This window comes from Manis javanica, chromosome 8 (genome assembly GCF_040802235.1).
Source record: "Manis javanica isolate MJ-LG chromosome 8, MJ_LKY, whole genome shotgun sequence".
NCBI classification, from domain to species: domain Eukaryota; kingdom Metazoa; phylum Chordata; class Mammalia; order Pholidota; family Manidae; genus Manis; species Manis javanica.
The window spans coordinates 102,488,080-102,507,243 of record NC_133163.1 but is presented as its reverse complement, the minus strand read 5'-3'; the positions used below and the strand labels follow the sequence as shown (position 1 = coordinate 102,507,243).

The following is a 19,164-nucleotide window of genomic DNA, read 5'->3' as shown; positions in this document are numbered from 1 at the left end:
TTACATTACCATCAAAAAGAATAAAATACTTAGGAATAAATTTAGCTAAAGACATGCAGGACTTGTACACTAAAAACTGGAACACATTGTTGAAAGAAAATCTTTTTGATTTAAGGTATCATTGATATACACTCTTATGAAGGTTTCACAAGAAAAACAATGTGGTTATTACATTCGCCCTTATTATCGAGTCCCGCCCCCATACCCCATTGCAGTCACTATCCATCAGTGTAGTAAGATGCTAGAGTCCCTAGTTGTCTTCTCTGAGCTACTAAGTAAATTAAGATATGCAAATGATAGATCAGCACATTACAAGATGCTCAACCTCATTAGTCATTAGGAAAATTCCAATCAAAACCACAAGGAAATACTACTTTCTGCCCACTAGGATGAGTATAATAAAAAAGACAATAACAAGTGTTGACGAGGGTGTACAGAAATTGGAATCCTCATACATTACTGGTGGCAGTGTAAAAAGGTGCAACTTTAGAAAACAATTTGGCAGTTCCTCAAATAATCATAGTGTTACCATTTGATCCAGCAGTTTCACTTGTTGGTATATAACCAAAAGAACTGAAAACATGTTTACACATTTAAAAAACTGCATAAAAATGTTCATAGTAACATTAGTCATAATAGCCAAAAAAGGAAACAAGCCAAATGTTCGTTAACTGGATAAATGGATAAACAAAAGATTGTATGCCCACATAATTAACTGATATTCAGCTGTAAAGAGGAATGAGGAGCTGGTCCATGCCAGAACAAAGATAAACCTCAAAAATAGAATACTAAGTGGTAGAAGCCAGACACAAAAGGCCATATATTATGTGATTTTAGAAGAGCAGAAAAAATTTCCCTTCTTCCCCTCTAGGTTCTTTGAATGGTCTAATAATTGACATGACAGATTAACAGGAGAAAAACAAATTTAATTACATAAGTACAGGAGCCCCAAAGATACTCAAGGGCAAGCCTGGTAGCTGAGGCTTCTATGCCATCCTGCTCTAAAGAATGGGACAGGCCTAGGGCTTCAAAGGGGAGGAGAATAATTTACAGGACGAAAAGAAGAACAGATAGTTGTTAATTAGATGTTTGCCCTGGCACACAGGTCTTTCAGATAAAAAGTTATCCCTGGTCATAGCTTTCTTTCTTGGCCAGGCCTCCTATCTAAATTCTTGTAGGTTGTTAAGGGAGAGAAAGGTATTCTTGGATCTGCTGGGTCTTGATTGACATCAACTCAAAATAATCCATATGTCAAAGGGACACTTTTTGGTGTTGCATTTTCTGCTCCCCTTCAGTTCTATTTATATGAAATGTTCAAAATAGACAAATCCATAGAAAAAGTAGATTAGTGATTGCCAGAGGGAAAGGAAAATGGGGAGTGACTGCTAAGAGGTATGGAGCACCTTGTCTCAGAAACCTTAGGTTTTAACATTTTCCATACCAGAGCTCCTTAGTTATACACACTTTGGCCAGTAGGTGACAGCACTGGACCTATTTTCTCATCAGCAAAACAGGAAGAAAGAGATTAAAGAGGAGAGGTAAACAATGAGATATCCAGGACTTGGAAGTTGAAGGTGTCATTACATGATATACAGTCACCATAGGGAGATGCCATTTTTATGAACACTTAAGTGATGAGGCACGAGGAAAGAACTTGTAAACAGTGATGTAAGGCTTGGAGGCAAAATTATCCACCCATCCCCTCCTCATGGCCGCCCCCACCCAGCCTGGGGCATCACAAAGGAGCCCTGTAGGCCCTCCCACTGGGTCTTAATGCCCCACTGAAGAAATAACAAAGGGGACTTGCAAATTGTTTAACATTTTCCAAGAATGAATTACAAAGAAACGATAAATCATAATTAGTTGGGGAAGTTTAATTTTAAAGTAAGATTATTACTCAACTTTTTGTTGGATTTTCTTAGAATTGTGGACCTGGTAGAAACTGCTCAATGCTCTTTCCTCTCTGCACACCCAGAACGGCTCCCAGCAGTCTGATTCCCTGAGGGCAGTTATCTCGGTGCCTAGCGACAGGGAGGTCAGTGCCCCAGCTGGCAGGTGCCAGAGCGGGGATTTAGAGCCAAGACTTGAGTGAGTCCAGTCCGACTTCCACGGAACAGAAACCCCTTCTAAGCTCCCGCCTCTCCCCGGGAAGCCGTGGGCCCTAAGGCGACAGGGATCTGGGTTGACTTCCGGCAGTGCACTCCAAGCATTCCCTGAGGTCGGCGAGTTGTGCTGTCTGAGCCCAACCTTCACTGCGATGCTTAAGACATAAAGTATGTATTTTAATAATGTTGTGTGTTCTGATTTTCCTAGACTGGGAACGTTTGTCCCTCATTCCACTACCCCACCCATCTAACCTTTTCTTTCTCCCACTGAAGCAGGAGGATAATGGTTGTGAAATGTAAAACTCAAAAGTTTTTGACCAGCTTCCTGCTACTTCTGAGGCTTCTCCCAGAGTGACCTCAATCACTAGGCCTGAAACCAAACAAATAAAAAGACAAATCTATTTAAAGGTACCCTTTGTACCTCTCCTAATCCATAGCCAGTCTAACGGCCAGAAGAGCATGGTGGTACTGAAAGGGTATCTCGCCACGACCCTCCTTACCCAGAATGACTCGGAGCCACGGGCCCACGCGAGACAGAGAGAGAGCAGGGGAGAGAGGGAGGGAGGGAGGGAGGGAGAGCAGCGAGACAGACAGACAGGGAGGGAGAGAGAGAGCAACGAGACAGGGAGAGAGGGCATCAGGGTGGTGCCTTTTACTGTTGTAGATCCGCTTGGCCTGTTGCTTTGGGGGAGGGTCGGGATGTTTAGAGATAAGGCGGAGTAAACCGAGGCAAGCCCAGGCATAATTCTTACCGGCTTATGTGCTTGGGACTATGGGAAAATGGAGGATAAATTACTATATTCTTACATTCCTCCCTTTTTTGTTTTATAAGTGGTAGAGGATTTGGGAAGGGGTGCAGGTCAGTCTTCAGGAACTGCTTCCTGCTGATTAGGGGCAATGAAGTTCATGTTCGTATTGATGGGGGGGGTGGTCCTCAGATGAGCCCTTGGTCTGCAGTGGCGATGGCATTTTCCAGGTTCAATAAGGATCATTGTCTTTGGAGAGGGGTTGGTAATCCTGTAATATAAGCTGGTTAAAGGTTTGGTTAGAAATTTTTTGCATCTGGGCTGATTGCTATGTTTACATAGGGTGGCTGAATTATAGCACTGATGGGGACCTATGTGTAGGCAGAAAAGCAGCCTGTAGGACAAAGGGAATCCTTGATGGTGCAATCTTTTGGGCAGTCTGAAAGAGAAAAAAGGGCTGGTGTTGGAAGATAGGTCTGGTGAGAGAATAAGTGTTGAGACCAGGGTTAATAATCCTGAAGCATGACGCATGGTGGTTGTAAGGGAGGTCTTAGGACTCCGTGCTGGCAGGAACTTTTTCAGTGATAAGTGGAAGCGGAGATGAGAGGCGCGAAATGCGGAGAGTAAGAGATCCCGTCAGAGTAGAGTAGGAACCTGTGGGAGATTTGGTGGGAGGGGAATAAGGGGAGACAAACGGCTTAAGGTGGGGGTTGTGTATCTAATGGGGAAGACCCTGGAGTTCAACTGCAGTTGGCGTGGAAAGGATTACTGTGTATGGTCCTTGCCATTTGGGAGTTAGGGATGGTGTCTTTGTTGTTTGGAACGGGCAAGGTTTGGAGAAGTTTTTTCCTGTCTATGGCAATGGCCTTGTAGCCCGGGGAGAGCTGAACTCCCAGGTATGTGACCTGAGCGGCAGACACCTGAACTTTGGAGGGTGAGACCCGATAGCCGCGTTCTGAGAGAAAGTTTAAAAGGATAATAGTGGCCTGTTGAGAGGTTTGTAGGGAGGGACTGCACGGGAGGAGATCATCTACATATTGAAGAAGGGTGGAGCTTGAGAGAGTAAGGGATCTGAGGTCTTGTGTTAGAGCCTGTCCAAAAAGGTGGGGACTATCTCTAAATCCATGGGGAAGGACTTGTTAAGTGTTCTCTGAATATTAAAAATTAACTTAACATAAGGAATTTCCTGCCTTGATTTCTCTCTGGGACACCAGCACCTTGGTCTGGGAGCATATCAAAAGGCTGCCTGCTCAGCTCCCAAGGTGGGCAGAGGTATTGTCTATTTGCTAAAGAATCCTGCCTTTTACCATGCCGTCTACAGCTGGGTCTGCAGCTAAGTTAGTTGCTCAGTTTGCAAAATTACCTCGTCAGATCTGAAGGAGGAAAGACAGCACATAGGCCTGGGCCTTTTAGTATGCTAAAGTGAATCTTATACACAATTACAAATGATTAGCATAATAAAACATGTGCTGCTCTTCTTTATCTGGGGAACATTAACTGATCTCACTGAAGAATGTTCAACAGTTTTAGTAGGGGGGGATTCCTAGCATGTAGTTACATTGCTCTGACTGCAAATATCCTGCCTTGCTTTCTCCAGAGGCTCTCACTTTATTCTGTCTAAGCCTATGGTTTCTGTCTCATTCTCCCCTCTACAGATAGAGGCTCTAGCTGCTGCTAGGGAAAAGGGGCGACGACCGCTCTGGCTGCTTCATGCTGAGAGGGAGTGCAGTAAAGGGTGCAGCTAGGTCTCCATCACTGGTCAGTTGAGGGGGCCTCGGAAGGTTGGCACTTCTATTCCGGGTTTCATTTCTATTACTATTTGCAGTTTTGTGGCTTTTAGGCAAGATAGAACAAATTGTTATTAGGTTAAGTAGCAACATCTGGAGTTGGATTTTCCATTCTGTAAGGACAAACTTGAGACTAAGAATGCATGGCTGAATATGAGAACAAGAAATATGAAAAGTCTAATTGAGAATCATAGCCAGGTATCATGGGGAAACTAGAATGTTGGATTGAGTTTACATCTCAATGACTAGTATTAGGATTTAGTAAAAAGACAGCATTATTGAAACAATACTTTTCTCTAAAATCACCCTCATTTTTATTAGAAGTATCCAGATTAAGAAAATAATTAACAGTTGGCTTGATTATTTGCATAAGTGCAGCAAGAAGAGTAATTGATTACATGGGATCTTTTAAATGTGTTTTGCTGGAACTTTTTGCAAGGAATTTCAGATTGAACTTTTAAGGGCTTCTTGAGGCCAGAAAGCCAAGCCAGACTTGCCATCAGCTTGTGCCTGCAGTACCTGTACATTTGGGCGGATTCCTCTCTTCCTGAGGTTCTTGCACCTGCCAGGAAGTGACCTTCCTTACTCACCTGGTAAGGCTGCTGGGAACTCTGTAAGCAAGGTACCAGGCCAGTTCTTCTAAGGGGCTTTGTTGGCTTTATAAAGTCAGTCTTAGTTCCTTAAAGCTGTCTGTTCATATCTGAGTTTACACACGTGTCTCTCAGGTATGACGTTCCAGTCAAAGCCTTGGTAATATAACCGGTGTTTTTAATTGGTCCTCTTACAAGGAAAGCAGATTCTTATTGAACTTGTGCAAATAAACATACTGCCATGAAATATAAAAATAGTCACTGAGAGTTTTTAAATTCTGGAGGGATCAGGTAGAAAGATAAAGTTTCAATTCTGCTTATAAAGGCAGTCATTTACTAAACTGTTGTCAGCTTAAGAGAAAAAGCTTGTAATACTTTATCAACAACATTTGAAACAAAAACCACAAAATTATCCTTAGTTTACTTAATCCTATGTAACTAATACCTGTTCTGCTGAAATCTAGTTTTTTACTAGTTTAGGAGTAATGAAACAATGAGTATAGATGACAAAAGACTTACAAATGACAATGGTTAAAGATCTGATGAGAGCTTACTGTAAGACAGTTGTCAAGGAAATTTGGATATTTCTGTAACATAAAACATTCAGTAACAAAATTTAGCATCATTCTCTGTGATAGTGCCTTCTAGGTAATTAAGCAGGTAAATAAGCCAAATTAGCCAAATACTTTCTCCAATGAGAAAAAATTCCTCTGACATGTTCCAGGGGCCCTCTGGAACATATCAGAGTTAACTAGAGGTAAAAGCACTTTTTTGAATTTGATATTGGGAAGCTGTTAAAAGTTTTAAGGCACTTGCTTAAATAGTTACTCACATTAGACAAAGCTACACTTCACTTTAAGCATTTTTCTTTGAAAGATTTAACAGATACCATCAACTTAAATGACTTTAGGTAAACTTAGGCAGCTGATAACCATAAGGACATGTCTATTCAGTTCAACTTAAACTAGCATTAATGCTTAATATCTTCTATTAGAATTTTTGGAAGTTTTAGAATGCCCAATTTTTACAAGCGTTTGTCTTTAAATCAATTTTTATTAATACCATCCAGAGGTAGAAAAATATCTTTCATTTACACACTTAGACATAAACATACAGATTGAGATGTAATGATACAGTGAGAGGACAGACAGAGCTCCTGGCATGAGCCAGGAGGGGATAAGAGAGCCCGTGGTGGTGCATTGTCTAGGGGTTTTATAGGCAGTTGAGGATATTTGGGAATGTGAAAAAAGCTTAGGGGTGTGTACTTTAAGGCAAGTAGTAGGTGTTTAGGATTGCAGGGGAGACAGAGAGAGAGCTTGGTTTGGAGGTAGAAGAAAGCCTGGATATATGGGATCCCTTTCCATTTGCCCGTACGCTCAAAGAAGTTGTATAAGTTGCGGAGAATTTTAGGATCTAAAGAGCCATTTGGAGGCCATTTAGACTGATTGTCCAAGGAATATTGTGGCCAGATCTCACTACAGTAGCGAAAAGGTTTGAGGTCTGGAGTTAGGTGGAGGGGCTTTAGATTATTGAGTAAGCACCCTAGCAGTGAATCTGTGGGAACAGAGGGGCCAGATCCCATGGTGAGAACAAGACCATTCAGAAGTCGCTGAGGCGTCCCTGAGTGATTGAGAAGGTCACGGAGAAGACCAGGCACAGTTAGGGGATCATCACCACCTCTAACTGCGGGGTCAAGGCGAAAACACCGGGGAGGCTCGGTACCTGGTACCAGGAGTTTTCGAGTCGAGTAGAAACGTAGATAAAGGGAGACTGGGCCTCAATGGATGAGGATTCTCACCATGGGGAGGCAGAGAACGGTCGACCATGGGGATCAACCGTGACTCTGAAAGTCGTGGTTGGGGGTGCCCCTGTCCCAGAGGAGCCCTTGGGGGTGCCGGTCACTCAACGGTCACTTCCCAGGTTCCAAAGGGACATTTAAGTCGACCATGAAGGGGAGACTCACCAAATCGAAGGCCGGTGTTGGGCGAGAAGACGAGCAACCAGGGAAATGGATGGTGAGCCTGTGGAGGAGGATTGGGCAGTGAGGGTTCCCAGAGCAGCTCAGGTTCCCGGAGGAAGAGCAAAGTCATCCAAGTCACAGCACCAATGAAAGGGTATCTTGCCATGACCCTCCTTACCCAGAATGACTCAGGAGCCACGGGCCCATGCAAGAGACTTTATTATCTGAAGGAGAGAGTGGCTGCCCCAGAGGGCGGGGGGGAAAAAGAGAGAGAGAGAGAGGGAGCAGCGGGACAGAGAGCAGAGAGCAGAGAGACAGAGAGAGAGCAGCAGAGAGACAGAGAGAGAGCAGCAGAGAGACAGACAAAGAGAGGGGGGTCAGCGAGACAGACACAGAGAGAGAGAGAGAGGGCAGCAGCGTGGTGCCTTTTATTGTGGCAGATTCGCTTGGCCTGTTGCTTTGGGGGAAGGTCGGGATGTTTAGAGATAAGGCGGGGTAAACCTAGGCAAGCCCCAGGTATAATTCTTACTGGCTTATGTGCTTGGGACCATGGGAAAATGGAGGATAAATTACTATATTCTTACAGATACCTGCTCAGAGAGCTCCCAACAGTATTAAAATACTCTATGAACACTCACTGCCAGGCGTCCTGAGACTCCCCCACTTACCACCCCGCCCCCAGCCCATTCAGCACAGCAGCAGGTTGGAGGGACTGTGTGGAAGGACATGGCTTTCGGAATCAGCTGGAACCCACAGGGATCCCTGAGACCTAGGTTTAGGAGGTTTGAGAACTGCCAGGGATGGGCTTAAAGAATGCCAGCAGGAGCTCTTCTGAGTTTCCAGTACAGGCCCAGGTTGGGGCCAGAGGACAGCTGTCTCTGGGGGAGTTTCAAGGTCTAGTCCAGAGCAGCCAGGCCAGGGAGCCAGAGGGCCCAGACCTTAGATAGTTCTTCCTGAGAAAGGACTCCTTAGCATATAAGGACACAGACACGATTCTGAGGTCTGTATGCTTGAATCACATCTCCCAAGCCCAAGTTCTTGCAATTAATTTTGGCCCAAGTCTGAGGCCCAGAGAATAGGTTACAGTCCCCAAGAGGCCTTTCTGTGCTGCTCTGGAGCTTCTTGCCACATCTGCAGCTGAATGGGGCAGGATGTGGGGAAGAGGCCTTGCACTCTGTGATGCAAGAGTCTGTGGCTTTACATAACACACTCCCACGCTGCTGATGGGGCAAAACTTCATACAAGACTAGGACCCACAGAGGCAGCTCAAGTAAGCAGCCATGCATGACTGAAAACACTTTGATTTCCTCCCCAGCATGCCTCCCACCCCATTGGCAATGATAACACTTGCTTTTAAGCAAAACGAAAACAGAATGTAGCACAGCCCTGTTCCCCAACCCTGATTTTAAGAACTCAAAGTTGGGAGGGTGGGGGGAACACACAGTTTGTTTTTTAGCTTCAGTGTATCTTTTCAAGATGAGAATATCGTTTTTATAGTCAAAATAACATTTTCACATTTAACCACATTAAATTATATATTTATGGTTCTTAAAATATAATTTCCAGTTAACATTCCAATCTCCCAAATTGTCCTTAAAATTGTCCTTCATAACTGGTTTGTCTAAACTAGGAGCCAGTAATAAGACCAAATATTGAGACTGTTTTTTATGTCCCTGTTGTCTCTTAAGCTACAACATTCCCTTTTTTCCTGGTACTGAAGACTTGGGTCAGTTTGACCTGTAGAATGCCTGCCTCCTGGGTGTGTCTGACGCTTCTTTCAAATGTGGGTTAGCTTGTGTCTCTCTCCTTTGACTTTCCTGTAACCTGGAAGTTAGATTTAAATGTTAGAGAATCAGATTTTTAAAAATTTTAAGTGCCAAAATTCTAAGTGTATTTTATAAAATGGAGAAAGCATCCCACAGAAAAGCTGAATGGCATAAATGGCAATCACATATATTACATCACATATATTACATCAAGTGTCACACATGTATCAGCTGGTATTACTCAACGATACTACATTTTATCTTAATCTCATGAAACACAAAATCTACTTACTTATTCATTATATAGATGGGAGTCTACTTATAATTCCACCCTTAGAATTTCATAAGCCACAGATAAGTGGTCTGATATGGCTTGGAAGAAATCAACATAAAAGAAAATCAGAATATTTAAAATTCTTACAGGAAACACTGTTGTCTCTTGGAAAATACATCCGTCTCTTTTCACTCTGATTCACAGCCCTCCCCTTACCCACTCTGGTTCCGGTTCCAGCCTACCGGCGTACACCACACCTGCTCTGCCGGTGCCTCTGGCAGCCTTCAACCCACAAGTGGCAAATTAAGAGTAACAACAAATCCAGGTAGAATAAGGTTGGATATTTGAAGTTCTACCTCATTCTCAAAGTTTATAGGAACTTCTAATTTCAAAACTTGATTTATTCCAAGTACTAAATATTTCACCATATTGTGTGAGTAATTTGTTCTATGAGTTTGTGTCTTCAGCAAGCCACCTTAAAGTGATCTCAGCCATTTCTTCTACCAAAGACCTGTGGTGGCTCTGGCCCACCCTTCAGACAGGTCAGCGCTGCCCTCGGTTTTGGTGACCATGAGCACTGGGCAGCTTGGGAAGGACGAGCTCTGCCTCCAAGTGCCGAGTTACCCTCAGAGCAAGGAGGCAAAAAGCCAAAGCAGAAAGACAAAAAAAGGTGGTGGGTCGGGGAGACAAGGAGCTACAAGTGTGTGGGTAAAGAACAAGTGGGGTGGCTGTAAGGGCACGCCTACCTTACGCGCGCCTGAAGGAATCTGATGCACGTACTTGCAGTCAGTCTGAGGAAAGCAGTTGGGAGGAAGACTAGTTTTAATGTATTATCTTTTGTACTGTTTGAAAATTTTTTACCATGTGCACATATGACTTTTTCAACAACCCCAAGTTGCTTTCCTGTTGTTTGTTTAGAGCATTGATCTATGCTACCATTCTCAGAAGATTTGCATTTTCACGCATCTTCAGCTAAAGGCACCTGTCGGTGATAGAATTTCAGACGGCTGGTTACCAGAGGAGAAAAGGTATTTTACCCAAGATAAAGCCCTTCCCAACTCTTCTGAAACTGCAATGACAGCTCAAGACTGTTCTGGGGAAGTGTGTGGTGGGCCTCACTTGGTTGGGGGCAGATCTCCTAGTCAGGCAGGGGTGGCTGTGGCCTTGATGGCCCCCCTCCAAGGTGAAGCCCTGCTCTACCCCAGCCAGAGCAGAGAGAGGTATTTTTAACCTTAGTGTTGGCTTACTCAGAGGCTCAGGTATTCTCCAGGGTGTACTATCAGACAAGAAGGCTGAGATGCGACACTTAGACTCATTTGCCCTACCTCAATATGCTGGTTTTATGCACCTTGGAGAATTAGACTATAAAAGCTGTAATAAGTGAAAACTATCTATTACACTTCCCAGAAACCCCTTGGATATCATCTTTCTTTTGTTTTTGTTTCTGATGCAGAAGTGCAGGTGCAGGGATGGATAGCTAACTCCACCCCAACCCCTGGGGAAGGGGATAGAAAAAGTTTCTCCATATCACCTGCCTGAACTGGACCAGGAAGAGAAACCAGATGTGGGGCTATTACAAAAGAACTAGAATTACAGGTAGGTTACTTAGGGACTCTTCAGAAGGTGGTGTGCATTAATCATAAGATCTAATGGCACGTGCATGAAACAAGTCAACAGGAAATTGATGTTTCTGTGAAATACAGATAAAAGTTGAAGTATGTGTGCTACATAGAAATTGTGGGATTGTTCATTGTTTTCTCACCAATTGGAAGAGTGAAGGGGTGATAATTTACAGGTTATTTAACAAAAGGGGGATGCAGACATATCACCTAAGTAAATATATATCCCTAAGTCTTGCCAATGGGTTTCAGCCCCAGGCAAGTTCGCTATGGATTCAGTGTGACCAAAGGAATGACAGTAGAACGTTCTTGGAGTGTGTGGATAAAATGAGAGTTCCTCTGGTCAGGATTCTCACCTGGCCCTGGTTGACTAGCTCACTGCACACCTATGGGCAATACATGGCTGTTGACTCTATAAAAAGAGCTCCGCCCAGTGCTCTGGGTGTGAGATGGTGGCAGGGCTGCAAGGCTGCAGGAGAGCAGAGCAGAGGCTGGAGTGGTGGCAGCACCGAGGACAGAGGCCCAGAGGATAGCTGTGCAGGACGACTGTGCAGAGAGGCCCAGAGGACAGCTGTGCAGACAGAGGGGCCCAGAGGACAGCTGTGTGGGACAGAGGGGCCCAGAGGCAGAGACCAGCTTGCTGCATGCAGACTCGCTCTGAGTGAATGGGATTTTAGTGACTGACCTGCCACCTGGAAATAAAGTTGGGTATAACCCTTTCACCCCAAGAACGTTTTGCTGACATTTTCTTTGGTCACATTGAATCCATAGCAAACTTACCCAGGGCTGAAACCCATTGGCACGACAGGGTGAAAGGGTTATATCCGGCTTTATTATTTCCATGGTGGCCAGTCAGTCACTAAAATCCCATTCACTCAGAGCAAATCTGTATGCAGCAAGCTGTTCTCTGCCTCTGGGCCTCTCTACCCATACAGCAGTCCCCTGGGCCTCTTGGCCTGCACAGCCATCCTCGGGGCTGCCTCTGCTCTCCTGCAGCTTTGCAGACATGCCACCATGTCACCCAGATCACTGGGCAAGGCTCTTTATAGAGTCAATAATGATGCATTGCCCACACCTGCATAGTGAACTAGCCAGTCAGGGCCAGGTGAGAATCCTGGCTACAGGAACCTTCATTTTATCAACACCCTACAAGCCACCAGCTACGCAAGTGTTAGGCTAGGAAATAACTAGTCTGGACCCATTTGGGGATAATTGTCTCTTCCCTTAAGAAAAAGAAGGTAAACTTAAGTAGACAGTGAGTTTTAAAAAAAGCACCCCATAAGAAGGTAAGTCTGTAGAGGCCATCAAAATTTTGATGATGAGGCTTTGTGATACTTTAATTTTAAGGCCTTTCAGAAAATGGAGCCCCTTGAAGAATCCAAATCGCATTCATTCCAGGTTTTTGGGTTCACACTGATCTAAGAATAAGCTTGCTCCTCGCAGTCTCTCAGATCACAGAAAACCAGGAACTGGTTGCCGTTGTGTTGCTGACATAGAATGCTCCCAGTTGCAAGGCAGGACAGTGTTTTATAGCTGTCTATCTTGTTACAAATTCAGAATGCCTATTTGGAATCTCAGATAGAGCTGGGGGAAAGGAGGGTCACTTCCAGATTTTAGAGTCACCTCAAAAAGGGTAGCCTTGCTGACCACTCCCTCCCATTTGGGTCATCTCTCCATCTCTCTCTTCCATTCCTGCTTTCCAACTATAGTTCTCTCTTCTCCCCTTTGTATCTGTCTTGCCAGTGGGTTTCAGCCCCAGGCAAGTTCACTGTGGATTCAATGTGACCAAAGAAAATGACAGCAAAACGTTCTTTGGGGTGAAATGGTTTATTACCTGGCTTGTTCTCCGGCTGTAGGTCGAGCACTAGTGTCTCTGCCTCCACCCAGAGCACTGGGCCAAGCTCTATATAGCGCAATAATAGCTTATTGCCATCAGTACCATCATCAGGTGGTTTGAGTTCAGTGAGGATCCTGGCCATAGGAACCCCAACTTCCCCACACTCCACCCCTCCAGGATTCTCGTCTTACAATCTACACCCCTTCAGTCTTCCGCAGTGGTTCCTGTGCGTGAAAGCTGGAGCACTGTAACCACATTCCACAACAGCAGGAGGATAACAACAAATTAGAGATAATAAAAATTAAGATACAAGATTTTGATACAAGATTCATAGCAATCCTAAAGCCAGAGGAGGTCCCTAATAACAAAAATTATAATAATCCTCAAGCCAGAGGAAGTTCCCAATCCACAAAGACCTTAGGGGTGATAAGACACATGTTTTAATGACACCAACATAGGCAAATCTTGTTCATCAGGTAGGATGCATGCAAGAGAGTGTCCTGTGATAGGACTGTAGCAGGAAGGGGGTCCCTTCCAGGTCTAGTATACCATAGTTTCACTCCTTTCCCCGTGGGGGTTACTGAAGGGTCTATATATAGTGCTACTGGAGGTGCATGCACTGGCTGCAATGATAAAACAAAACTTCCTGGTAAGACGCTCCTACCTTCTGGCCATTTAGGATATACTACTGTGATCTTTGGTGGCCACGCTGCTGTTATTCCAGGAATACACAGGAGGCCAGCTTCCAGGCCTTGTCCCCAAGGTGCCAGGAGAGCCAGTCATCGTTGGTCCATGTGTTGAAAGGTCCAAGGCCACATCCACTCAATGGAGTCTCCGGGGTTCAGCACAGTTGGTGCTGGCAGCAAGGTATTATTCTGGTGGCCGAACCTCGGCTTTAGTGATTCTTCCTTGGTTTGTACTTGCAGTTGTATAGGGGAGGCAGCCATATGTGTTAACATGTCTATGGGGCTCAGGGCTGCCTTTTGGGGTCTCTCATTCAAACGCCATAGCATGGTCCATAGGCAGACTGACCATCCCTGCAGACTATTGGTATCTGACTTTATTCTGGATTGTGACAAGCCATTGTGCCTCTCTGTCATGCCTGCTACAGTAGGATTGTATGGTGCATGAAACTTCCATTTGATTCCCAGCTGTCGCACCCATTCTTGCAGTGTATGTCCAGTAAAATGGGTGCCCTGATCACTCTCAATTACCTGTGGTCGGCCATAGGCAGCAAAGAGATGCTCCAGGCCTCTTCTGGTCATCTGCTGGTCTGCACAACGGGTAGGAAAAGCAACCAGAAGTCCAGCAGCTGTGTCCACACAAGTCATCGCATGCAGATATCCTTCTGACACAGGTAGAGGCCCAATATAGTCTATCTGCCACCTGATGAGAAGTATAGGCCCCTTAGCTATTGTCCCATCTTGCTATGGAACTTGGTGTAAGTACCTTTTGGAGCACACAACACACTCCTGCCAGGCTCTACTAACTTCTTTGAAGGTCAAAGGCAAGCCCCACCAACGGGCTACAGCCCACATTGTCTTTAGCCCCTCATACAACAAACACTGGTGTAGCCATTGGGCTATGACCTGTCACATGGTATACTGGGTGTAACCAGTGACAAATGACCTGTCACATGGTAAACTGTGATTATTTTAGTCTGACCACAGGCCCATAAGTCTTGCCACAATTCTTGCCCCCAAAGGGGTCGGTGAACCACCAGTCAGTTGGCATGGTACCAGGTTGGTAGCCACAGGGTCAAGCCCTGATAGACAGCCCAGCTGTCAGTACAGACAACTATAGGGGAGGGCTCCTGGCTGATCACAAGCCACACAGCCCGCAACTCTGCCCATTGGCTGCTCTCCCCCTCACCATCTTCCATCCATATTGTCTCAGTCTTAGGATGGAAAGCTATGGCCCTCCATTTTGGGGGCTGCCCACAGTGGGGTCCATCTGTGGGCCATGCAGCTTCGGGTATAGGGGCTCTTCCCTCCCGAGAGGGACTCTCTGCTACTAATGGTTCAAAAGCAAGTTCTTCCTGCTCTTCACTAGTATATGTCACCGGCCCCAACAAGCATTGGAGTTCTTCACTCAAGGGGCTACCAGAGAGGGCACTACGCTGCTGTAGGTAAGCACTCCACTTGGCTAGTGTGGGCATTTGTGCCATACCACTCCTTGGCTTTTGGATCCAGTATCCTACGCACCCCAAGATGGGATAGGTGGTTATTACCTTTATCGGGGCCATTGCAGTGATGGGCTCTGTAGACAGCAAGGCATGATACAAGGCAGCCAGTTGTTTTTCTATCAAAGTTTATCATACCTCTGCCCCTTTCCAGAGATGTGACCAGAATCCAATGGGTTGCCGAGTTCATTCAAGCCACTGCCAGAGACCCCAGCCATAACTGTCTTTAGTCATGTGAACATCCAGCTCACAGGGCCTTGATGGGTCTATGACACTCAAGGCCTGCACAGCCTTGACTGCCCATTTTGCTGTAGTAAAAGCAGATGCACATGTCTCATCCCAGTCCCACCTGATGCTCTTTTGTACCAACCAGTATAAGGGCTTCAGGATTTGTGCCAAGTGTGGGATAAATACTCTTCAGTAGCCTAGAAGATCCAGAAACTCCTGTAGCAATGCTACAGTTGTAGGGGTAGGAAAAGCCTGGACTTTATCTATAACTACTTCTGATACAACTTTGGTCCTACCTGACCAGACAACCCCCAAGAATTTGACAGACAAACCAGGTCCCTGAACCTTGGTACTGTTCACAGCCCATCCTTCCTGTAGATGTTGCTGCACCTTCTAGATCTGAAAGAGAATCAGATGTGAGCATGACATCATCAATATAATGGGACAGCCTCACCATTGATGGTTTCTCCCATGTAGCCAAGTCCTTGGCTACAAGTCAGTGACAGACGGTGGGGCTGTGGAAGTATCCCTGTGGAAGGATGGTGAAAGTCCATTGCCTTCCCACATGAAGGCAAACTGTTCCAGACTTTACTGCTCAATGTCAATGGAAAAGAAGGCATTAGTAAGATCTACCACATAATGGTATGTTCCTAGTTCATGGCTGAGAGTATTCATCAAACCTGCAATAGAGAAGACAGCAGCATGCATAGGGAGTATGACTTTATTCAGTTCTCTGTAATCTACAGTCATACACCAGGAGCCATCTGGCTTTTTTATGGGCCACACTGGGGAATTGAAAGGACTGTGGGTGGGCTTTATAATACCTACCCACCATTTCCAGCTCCTGGAGAGTTTCTCCAATCTCTTTATGCCCTCCAGGCAGTTTGTATTGTTTGGTATTAGTCACCCACTGAGGCATAGGCAAAGCTATGGGCAGGTGCCTAGCATGTCCCCTCAGAACTGCCTTCACCACACATACCCTCAGTCTGAGCTCACCTGCAGTGGTCTGCAGCCATAGACCCTGCAGGATATCAATCCCCAAAATATACTCAGGGATAGGAGATATAGATATACAGTATACTCTTTTGGGGTTAGACACCCTATTCCCAAAGGGATTTGGGCTTATTTCACGCTGATAACCTTACCCCTGTAACTATCTATGATAGTGGGGGTCCTGGGAAACCACTCAGGGTTACCATGAATCAGTGAACATTTAGCCCCTGTGTCCACCAGAGCCAGGACACATAAGTTCACTGGGGACCAATGGATAGCTATTTCAACACGTGGCCTCTGGTTCCCCCTGCTCCCTCGGGACAGATACCTTGACCTTCCTCTCAGTCAAACCGTGTTCCCCAATCATCTTCCTGTGTGGGCTCAAGTGAGATTGGCTTGTTCTCCAGCAGGAAGTCTTGCAGACACACAAGCTAGACTCATGGCTCTGTCTCTGATCTCTGCCTCTTTGGTCTTAATGGCTGGAACTGCTGCTCTGGTTTCAGCTGTTGCCATAGCTCTAGTAAGATCCTATTTGACTTCCCATCTAATTTCCTTCCATCTACTCCTGCCGGTATCAAATCAACCCACATCTGGGTCCTCGTAACCTTCATAGGACCCTGTAAATTCTTCTTGTGAGTAACAGGTCTTATTTCTTTCCAGATTCTCGTTGCTTCTGCCTCTTCTAAGTCTGCTACTATACGTGTCACCTCGCTTATGGGATGCCCTAAGTGAGGGGAAAGAATGGCCACTAGAGACCCAAAGAGGGATGTGGGAGCCATTTGAAGCACAGTATTTCTCATCCCAGTAGTGAAAATCTCTTTATCTGGGCCATAATTCTCTGGACTATAGATGACATTTCTTATGCCTAGCTCTTGTAGCACCTGTTGGAGCTCAGCATACATCTGCCATCTAATAGGAGAGGATTTTAGATCACCTGGATTGGGCCACACAGCACGAAGTGCAGCCATAAGCCAATTGAGGAGGGAGTGACTCCCTGGGGTCTGATGTGCATTTTGTGATTGCTGCCTCAAGGCAGGCTGCACTGTCAAGGAAGACAGCTTTCCCATCTCTGATCCCGACAGAAGAATTCCATCCACCCCTAAGTCCCACAGATGCAGAAGCCAAGCTGTTGTTGTCTCCGAGGCCTTCTGCCTAAACTGGGAGCCCAAATCCACCAGCTCAGCCTGAGTACAGGGGCGGCCATAGAGTGCTCCACGACCTGGGGAGGGGGCTGCTCCTCTCCTTGGGGAACTTTCAGCTGCTGGGTCTTTTATTTTCTTTACAACCACTGGGCGTGCTTTCAATACAGGAGGGGCCAGTGCCTCCAGCACCACCCCTTCATCCTTCCCTGGCTCCTCCATTTCTGGGGCTGATGGCACCTTCCTCTCCCCTCCCCCGAGGGCCTCCTCTGCTACAACCCTTACCTTTTCTACTGTGCCTCGCAGCTATGCTACCTCAGTCTTCAGAAGGTCTCTTACCTTCACCTCAATGCTTTGTGTCTGACGTTCTTGTGCCACCTCCACCTGTACTTCCCTCAGGAGTTCGTCTTTTTCCTTGATGGCCTCTTCCTCCTTCAGAGCACCTGGCAGCGCTGCCATCTCATTCTGTAAGGAATCTTTTTACCTCTTCAATGGCACCTTGCTGCCAGCATTTCTGTGCTGCCTCCTCCCTCATCAATGCCATTACCTGCTTCAGGGAATCCGCAGAAGTTTGCATCTTGTGTTCTCGTGCCACCATTTCTTGGGTATTCTTCAGGAGCATGTCCTTCTCTTCTGTAGACTTTTTTAATACTGTGAAAAGCAGCCAACCCACAGTCCCCACTGCCTCAGGGACACTGTGTCTCTCAAAGCACCTACTTACTATACCCCTACTGCCTCAGGTGTCACCTCCACTTGCCTCCAGTCCTGGGGTGGGGCCCAGTCCTCTAGGACATAAGCCACTTCAGAGCACATACCCATTGGGGGACAATTCACTGTCTCCCATTCACACAGGCAGCCCACTGAAGCACCCCTCCCATAAGGGCAGCCTGTCTTTTTCCTTGAACCCTGCGGACTTAGCCAATTGTCTTGCCAATGGGTTTCAGCCCTGGGCAAGTTTGCTATGGTGTGACCAAAGAAATTGACAGCAAAATGTTCTTTGGAGTAAAAGGGTTTATTACCCAGCTTGTTCTCCCCGCAGTAGGTCGATCATTAGCATCTCTGCCTCCGCCCAGAGCACCCGGCCAAGCTCTCTATATAGTGCAATAATAGCTTATTGCCTAAAGGTGTGGAAGCGGCAGCCCAGCAACAGGCCAGTTACTCATCAGGTGGTTTAAGTTCAGTGAGGATCCTGGCCCATAGGAACCCCAACTTCCCCACAGGATCTGATCTGTAAGCTTTTTAAAAAAATCAAACTCTAAAATAATGAAATAATTCTGAGCATGTGGCTGTATCGTTATTAAACCTTTATTTTCTGCTTAATTCCTTTTTATTTCTTCAACAGTATGAAATGGCACAGTTGGTAGAATAAACTTGAAATCTCAGTAATTTTAAAAATCCAAACTCATTTACACATTAAGTCCATATAACGTAAATGATCGCATGTAGTTATGGTCTAATATCTCTTGCCACCCCACAGGTTTAACTAAGCAATCTTGGTTCTTCTGTCTTGCTTCTTAATTGGAAGAGGCATCTGGAAATTATTGACAAATGGGCTGCGTGAGTCACAACAGGTGCTGTATTTTCCTTTCTGGTATGGGGCAGTGCAAGATAAATTTAGTTTCTATTATTTTTGTTGTCTCTCAGGAAGACCAGGACTTGCAAAATAAATTAGGATTACTGCTCTGATTTCATTTCAGCTTTAATTTCCTTCAGGGGTGTTTCTGGAGGAAAGTCTTTTCATTAACTCCTCAGAGGCTCTCTGTGAATCAGGCCTCAGATGTGATTGTATTGTTAAAATAGATTTGGACCACTTAGAGCCACAATCAATTCTGTGGTTCATGCAGTCTGTTCAGGGTAATATTGGCAGCTAATAGAGTTTGGGGCCTTTGTTTTTCCTCTTATATTTACTCATTTCATAGACATGAAATCTGTGCCTCA

The 19,164-nt window shown here is 45.5% G+C and overlaps 1 long non-coding RNA gene across 1 annotated transcript; it reads left to right on the top strand.

Annotated features, from left to right (window-relative positions):
* Positions 1–10,105: 10,105 nt before the first annotated feature.
* On the top strand, positions 10,106–18,800 carry LOC140843289 (uncharacterized). The gene is made up of 3 exons (XR_012120915.1): positions 10,106–10,256; positions 10,682–10,824; positions 18,704–18,800. It is a non-coding gene; the product is annotated as an uncharacterized lncRNA (long non-coding RNA).
* Positions 18,801–19,164: the final 364 nt, after the last annotated feature.